Source organism: Myotis nattereri (genome assembly GCF_964212035.1).
Source record: "Myotis nattereri genome assembly, chromosome: 18".
Classification (NCBI taxonomy): domain Eukaryota; kingdom Metazoa; phylum Chordata; class Mammalia; order Chiroptera; family Vespertilionidae; genus Myotis; species Myotis nattereri.
This window is the reverse complement of record NC_138093.1, coordinates 42,625,927-42,634,096: the sequence shown is the minus strand read 5'-3', so window position 1 is coordinate 42,634,096 and position 8,170 is coordinate 42,625,927. Positions and strand designations below refer to the sequence as shown.

The following is an 8,170-nucleotide window of genomic DNA, read 5'->3' as shown; positions in this document are numbered from 1 at the left end:
TTAGACTCCCCCTCCTCTTGCAAGCAAGCGTTTAACGGGGTGCGATTTACGGAAGGGGTTGGGTTCTGAGGAATGAGTATGAGTTTGCAAGATAGCTTTGCTCATAAACAGCGTGGGTGAAAACATGGCAAATGTGGGGAACAGCATTTATATTTGGAGAGATTACTGATATGTAAGTGTTAGTGGTGAAAATGGTACCAGGTGTTAGACCAGTGGAGTCAGACCGGACTTTGGTTCAGAAACCTGGGTACCTGAGTTCTGGTTAAGAATTCAGAGCCAAGACTCAAACTATAAGAGAAAGTTTATATAGGAAGTCACAGAGGCATAAGAAGTGAGCCGTTGAAGAAATGGGTTCAGGAAACAGGTTACAGGGGCAAAAGCAGGGCCCATGGAGCTTCAGAGAAAGAGAGAGGCCAGGAAACCACACCTGGCCGGGCGGGGGGTGGGGGGGTGCCCCATAGAGAGGGTGTTTGTCTGGAGGTCTCAAGGGAGGGTCCCAATAGAATAGTCATCAGCTTTCCAGGGGTGTCCTTTCAGGGCCCTGGTCTCTTCTGATTGGTCAGCGCCAGGGCAGGGGGTCAGCATCCAACGCCGCTGGGTGAGGCAGCCATGGCTTCGTTGGTCTGGTGTTGCTGATCTTCTGGGCCTGGAGCTGAAACCCACTGAGGCCTGGATGTATTTGCTTCTAGTCAGAACCTCACTGTCCTGGGGGCTTGAGCTGAAGGGCTGCCCTCTCACTCCTCGTTCACTCCCCTCCGAGGGGGTCTCACCGGCAGGACAAGGACACGCTGAGGGAGGAAAGGTCACCCTGGGGTGAGCTCCTTGCTTCCAGTTTTGCCCCCTGCTGGGCACCCGGAGCTTTCGCCGGGCGTCCTTCTGAACCCGGCCCGTCGTCCGTGCTCTGCTCACGCCTGTCTGCCCGCTCCCACATGAGACGTCCTGTACGGTCTCTCACCGTCTGCCTGTCCTTGTGTCTCTCACCGTTCCTTTAGCTGTAAGGTTAGGAGGCTTCTGTCTGGAAGCGGTTGCTGTAAACATCCTCATCAGCACAACTGAGAGCTGGGCCTGGCTCTGCAGGAGCCGCTGGGAGCAGGAGTCAGGGCACGGAGGGGGCTCTCGACGTCCTCGCCGCCCTCCGCTGAAAGTGCTCCTTGAGCTCAGCTCTCACCTCTGCCTGGTGCTGCTGCTGTTTTCCTTGAGGCTGTGCTGTCTGAAACACAAACATGGATTTGATTCTGTGACTGTCTGACCCTTCATGGTGCAAGCGGGCCTCTCTGAGCTCACGTGTTCTTCAGCATGTCACATTTATGTTATTAGCGTGTGATATGCAGACCTACCTTGAGCTAACCTGCAGACATGTCTAAAATCAAAGCCCTTTTGATTAGTACTCTGGCTCTCCAATCCATATTCATTTTCTTCTTGCGCTCACACTTTTCCTCAAATTTTAATTCCAATCACAAACTCAAAGCTCCCTTCCGCTCCTAAAGCAGGTGAAGAACAGGAGGTGCTTGTGCTGCTTTCGTCTGTCTCCTGCATGCATCCGCCTTCTGCTTTGCAGTGAGAGTTGTATAAGAGACTCCCGTCTCTTCGTATTTCCCTCGCGCTCTCCCTGCACTCTCTCCTCCCGGCATGGAGTCAGCATGGGGTTGAGCCCTGGGTGCCGACTGTGGACTGTGTCACTGTCTGGCCAGCCCCTGCCCTTGGGCCATTCTCCCTGGCTCAGCATCTGGTGCCTTTGCCACCCTCAGCATTACTTCCCTCCAGTGGTTCCAGAAGACTCAGCTTCATTTCTGCCAACATGCCAGGGCCCACACGGACTCCAGCCGCCCACCTAAGCTGTACCTTGGCAGGCACCCTCCTTCTGGGGCCTCCCCTGAGAGGCGGCCACAGGAAAGAACAGAAACTAAGCTAGGGACTTCCACTGTCTCCCGCACAAAATAACTTTTCCCAGTTTCTGGACTGATAAACTGAGGCCATAGAGACTTTTCTATAAAGCTCCTCAACCAGCCTACCTTTAGTATTTGCATATTTACTCAACTGCGATGGGCAGAGATTTCCTGCATCCACATTTCAGGCCTTTTAGGATTGCTTCTTTCCTAGTAATCTGCCAATCCACGCACAAGAGGAATTATTGGTAGGAACTTGTGTGGACAAGATTTGTTCCAAACTGGGTCTGGATCCACCACACTTCATCTGTCTCTGACCCCTCACCCTCCAGTACTTGTGCTCCGAAGACCCAACTAATGGGTTTGCTTCCAGATTCTTCTGCTTTCTCCGCAGGGATGGCATACCTCTCCCCACTTGGCACAGCACCTGTGCTGGAGAGCACTGAGGGAAACCTATCTCTTGGTCTCCACCTTCTGTGTGTTGTCCTGAGAAGCAGCGTGCCTGGGTCGGACCTAGGATCCCAGCTCTCTCTTGTCCCTGCGGGTTGTGGAAGACTGGCCACCTACACCCTGGTAATTATTATTAAAGAGATGGTAGAGCCTGGAGTCTGAACTGGATAAAACTAGAAATGAGCCAATGCTTATCTTCATTAACATGTAGGTTAATGAGCAGGAAGAGCTCCTTATGGAATATTATGCAACAATAAAAAATAATGAATCTTGCCATTTACTTTCCATAGATGGACCTAGAGAGCATTAAGCTAAGTGAAGTAAGTCAGAGAAAGACAATTACCAGAAGAACCAAGATGGTGGCATAGGTAAATATGGTCCTCACCGCCTCCCACAACCACATCAAAATTACAACTAAAATACAGAACAACCATCATTCAGAACTACCTACAACTAGAGAAGTAAATAAGAAAGCACACAAAGACTGGTAGGAGGGGAGGAGGCATGGAATGGGCTGGTCCAACCCCGCATGTGGCGTTTTTTCGATCAGGAGGGATATCTAACCCTCAGAGACCTCCTGTGAGGAGCAAGGGGTCCCAGCCTCACACTAGACCCTGGCCCAGGATTTCAGAGCTGGGAAGAGAAGTCATTGTAACTTCAGGCTGTAAAAACCAGCAGGGATCGGGGATGAGTGACACAGAGGCTGTTGGAGTCACATGGATTTACTTGGACTCGCTCCCTCTGAGCTCAAGCATTGGGACAGCAGCTAGTGGGGGTCCAGGGACATACTGGGAGGAACTGGATTGTGTGGCACCAGAGCAAGAAATCTGGGGCGGCTCTCCCAGACAAAAGTGCTGGCAGAGGTCATTGTTCCTATCCTGAGACATACTCTGTTGCAGAGCTGACTGGCAGGCACCATATCTGAGTTTCCATGAGCCTGGCTCACACTGTTTGCTCTGCTCTGGTGATTCCCTGAAATCTTGCCCCATCCAATTTATGACCCCACCCAAGCAGCTTTTCCATATGAATGGCCTGTCCTGGCTCAGGATTCAGACTTTCCTAAAAACTCTCAAACAAGCAGCAGATGGTGTCAGCATGCCCCATTCCTCTCAATAAGAGGCCCTAGGCTCAGCATTAGCAGCAGCCTGCCTTGTTTCACAGCATGGCCTTTCCTGGGCACTTCCAAGCCCAACACAAGTAGCAGCCATCTGCAGATCACTCTATAGCTCCTGATAGGTGGCCCCAGGCAGTGGCTGAGTTGGCATCTCCCAGGGGGTACGGGGAGCAGAGTCAGTGCACCCAGTGGACAGCTTCAGACCAGGCCAGATTACAACTGTACACATCCACATGGGGCAGACTCAGTGAGCACTAGAGCCCCACTGAAGCAAGTCCTGCTCTATAGGGGTGTCTCTTGCACAGCAGCTCTTCTGCTCTAGTTGCAGCTGGTCCTCACAGCCAATTGGCCCAGGGGTCAATTCCTCCCAGTGATGCCAACAGCAATCAAGGCTCAACTAGAACAAGATAGCGTACACATCCCACGCAGGGGTGCACCTGGAGTGCCCAGCTCAGGTGACCGGGAAGGCTGAGCCATTGAGCCCTACAGGACACCTACTACACAAGGCCACTCTACCAATTCCAGGAGACATAGCAGCTCTACCTAATACATAGGAACAAACACAGGGAAGCAGCCAAAATGTGGAGACAAAGAAACATGTCGCAAATGAAAGAACAGAAGAAATCTCCAGAAAAAAAGAACTAAAAGAAATGGAAGCAAGCTAAATGCTGGATACAGAGTTAAAATCAATGGTTATAAGGGATGCTCAAGGATCTTAGTGAGAGCATCAAAGATCTTAGTGAAAACATCGAAGACATGAAAAAAGACCAATTAGATATTAAGCACACACTAACTGAAATGAAGAATAATTTACAGGGAATCAATAGTAGAGTAAAGGATGCCAAGAATCAAATCAGCGATTTGGAATACGAGGGAGCAAAAAACCCAATCAGAAGAGTAAAAAGAAAAAAGAATCCAAAAATATGAAGACAGTGTAAGGAGCCTCTGGGACAACTTCAAGAGTATCAACATTCACGTAATGGGGGTGCCAGAAGGATAAGAGAGAGAGCAATATACTGAAAGCTCATTTGAAATAATAATGACAGATCCCCGCCCCCCCGTGCCCCCCCATGAAAGAAATACACTTACAATTCCAGGAAGCACAGAGAGTTCCAAACAAGATGAACCCAAAGAGGCCCACATTGAGGCACATCATAATTAAAATGCCAAAAGTTAAAGATAAAGAGAAAATCTTAAATGCAGCAAGAGGTCTTTGAGGGGGATGCCAGCCGGGCACCATGGCCCTCCTCACAACGCAGCTCTGGCTGACTGACAACTCCTGGCGGGAGCAGGAGGTGCATAAACATGCGGCACTTCCGGGGGAGGAAGAACCACTGCGACGGGCTGGCCATCAGAGCTGTGATCAGAGCATTTGTGAAATGCACGAAAGCCGGAGGCAGAAGAGAAGCATCCTGAGGATGCTCTGGATTAATTGAATTACAGCTACTTCCCAGGACACAGCCTGCATTGCCCAGCATTTGTTGGCAATTTAATTAAGTGCCAGGAAAGTGCTGGCTGATCTGGCCATCTATGAACCAAAGACTTTTAAATGCTTGGCTGCTTTGGCCCAAAGGAGGCGAGAGGAAGGATTTGCTTTGGGGGATGGGAAGGATCTCGAAGGTATCTTTTCCAGAGAGGTGCAGTGCCAGTGAGGGGGGACACTGACACACCTGCCCTCTGCAGCCACGTGTCTTAGGAAAAGGCGTTTTCCCCCGATGATCATGTGATCATAATTAACACAGGGGCTAAGCATCGGTTGCCGAGAATGTAAGTTTGATTTGCAATTGTGTTACTTTATATTTCAGTAACAGTATGAGAGAAAAGGCCTGTCTGTCCTCCTTGGGACAGACCAGCGACAGCTCATGTAGATTGTGCCAATACAGCTGTGTGGTGGTAAAATAAAAAAATAGCAGCAAGAGAAAAGCAGTTAGTTACCTACAAGGGAGAGCCTATACAACTGTCAGCTGATTTCTCAACAGAAACTTTGTAGGCCAGAAGGGAGTGGCAAGAAACATTCAAAGTGATGAATATCAAGGACCTACAACCAAGATTACTCTACTTAGCAAAGCTATCATTTAGAATTGAAGGTCAGATAAAGAGCTTCCCAGACAAGAAAAAGCTAAAGGAGTTCATTGCCACCAAACCAGTATTACATGAAATGTTGTAGGGAATTGAAGAAGATGAAGAGGAAGAAGAAGAAGGAGGAAGAGGAGGAGGAGGAGAAGGAGGAGGAGGAGGAGGAGGAGGAGGAGAAGAAGAAGAAATATGAACAATAAAATAGCAATAAATACATAGCTATCAACAATTGAATCTAAAAATAAAAATAAACAACAAGGAATCTAATGTACAAAATAAGCTGATGAATAAAATAGAACCAGAGACATGGAAACATGGAACAGACTGACAAATATCAGAGGGAAGGGTGGGTGGAGTGCAGGAAGAGGCTAACTAAAAAACATATGCATATATGCACTACTATGGACACAGACAATAGGGTGGTGAATGCCTGGGGTGGGGTGGGACTGAGTGGAGGAGGGTAATGGGGAGGATGGGGGACATTTATAATACTCTCAACAGATTAAAATATTTTTTTTTAAAAGAAAGACAATTACCATATGGTTTCACTTATATGTGGAATATAAATAAACAAACCAACGAAACCAAAACAGATTCATGGAAAGAGAGATCAAAGGGACAGTTGCCAGAGGGGAGTGGGGTGGAGGGATCATGGTGAAGGGGAACCTAGTTAATACTATTATGAGAACCCTAGTCGGTTTGGCTCAGTGAATAGAGCATCAGCCTGCAGACTGAAGGGTCTTGGGTTCGATTCCAGCCAAGGGCACATGCCCAGGTTGCGGGCTCAATCCCCAGTAGGGGATGTGCGGGAGGCAGCCAATCAATGATTCTCTCTCATCATTGATGTTTCTATCTCTCCCTCTCCCATACTCTCTGAAATTAATAAAAATATATAAAAATTATTCTCTCTCATCATTAATGCATGTTTCTATATCTCTTTCTCCTTCTCCTTTCCTTTCTGAAATCAATAGAAAAATGTATTTAAAAAATACTAATGAGAAGGCTAAAAAGGGCTAATTCCAATGTAACCCTGATATCTGGGGGGCTAGCAATCTGAATCCATGCCAGCAAGCTCAGTGTACATTCTTGATAACCTATAATCAAGTCACTGCCTCCTTCCCAGAAACTGGTCTTGCAGAACCTGTTACAGAGGCCATAAAACTGTGAACAGTGCACTGCTCCAGAGGGAGGGTTATTAACACTGGTGCCAGGCCAAACCATCATATCTGGCCTGGAGACCCCCAACACCTAGGAGCCTTCTTGGAAGGCCCTCGAAAAGGACCAGAAGCATAATCCATATTTGCATGACAAAGACCACAGAGAGATATAAAGAGAAGCCGCCTGTATGTTACTTTGCTCAGATTTGGAAAGTTATTCCCTGAGTCCACCGGCGTAAATAAACAGCGTCCCTCCTTTTCTCTAAAGCAGCGGTTCTCAAGGGGGTCGAACAACCCTTTCACAGGGGTTGCCTAAGACCATTGGAAAACACATATATAATTACATATTATTTTTGTGATTAATCACTATGCTTTAATTATGTTCAATTTGTAACAATGAAAATACACCCTGCATATCAGATATCTACATGATGATTCATAACAGTAGCAAAATTACAGTTATGAAGTAGCCACGAAAATAATTTTATGGTTGGGGGTTACTACAACATGAGGAACTGTATTAAAGGATTGCGGCATTAGGAAGGTTGAGAACCACTGGTCTAAAGCGTCGCTTGGGCCCTGACCGGTTTGGCTCAGCAGAGAGAGAGTAGGCCTGTGGACTGAAGGGTCCTGGGTTCGATCCTGGTCAAGGGCATGTACCTTGGTTGCGGGCACATCCCCAGTGAGAGGTGTGCAGGAGGCAGCTGATCAATGTTTCTCTCTCATCAATGCTTCTAACTCTCTATCCTTTCCCTTCCTCTCTGTAAAAAAAAAAAAAATAAATAAAATATATTAAAAGAAATAAAGCATCGCTTGGTTTTTCTGTGGTCTTCTGCAACACTATTATGAGAGGTTTGTACGGTGACAGATGATGACTAGAAGTAGTGGGGTGACAACAATATAAGGTATAAAAATGTCGAATCACCATGTTGTACACCTGAAACTAATGTAACTAGTATATTATTATATACCAACTACACTTAAATTAAAAATATTAAAATAAATAAATGAATGCAATCTGGCCTCATCTCTCCCTTGCTAACCTGGGTCCTCAGAGACGACCTCCCTTTGTCCTGGGTCTTGGCTTCCTGGGAAGTAGCCCTTCTCTCAGTTATTTCACTCTCCTCCCATCAGAAGAGGTTCACCACTCGCCCTTCTGAAACAGCGGTGAGCAAACCCGGGCACCGAGGTCAATGGTCACTGAGCTCAGAGCATCTGCATTTCTAAAAAGGCTGCTAACGGTGACCACACTATCAACAAGGACTTGAACTCCCAGAGGCCTTCTGGGTAGACCGGTGACGCTGGTGGTAGACCTGGTAGAAACCCCTGACGGAGCCTCCTCAGCTCCACTGCCTTCACTTCCCCTCTGCGGTCGTCTTCCCGCCAGACTTTCTCCTTCTCTGGGGTCAGCAGCTGTAGTGTTGCCTGGGGCAGTTCCGCTCTTGAGGAAGTGGGTGGAAGGAGGAAATCTTAGAGCGGCTGATAAA

At 47.7% G+C, this 8,170-nt stretch overlaps 1 pseudogene across 1 annotated transcript; it reads left to right on the top strand.

The window, feature by feature from the left end:
- The first annotated feature begins 4,688 nt into the window (after nucleotides 1-4,688).
- Nucleotides 4,689-5,102, top strand: LOC308534037 (large ribosomal subunit protein bL20m-like; annotated as a pseudogene). Its single transcript has one exon. The product of its transcript is annotated as a large ribosomal subunit protein bL20m-like (transcript).
- The last annotated feature ends 3,068 nt before the right edge of the window (nucleotides 5,103-8,170 follow it).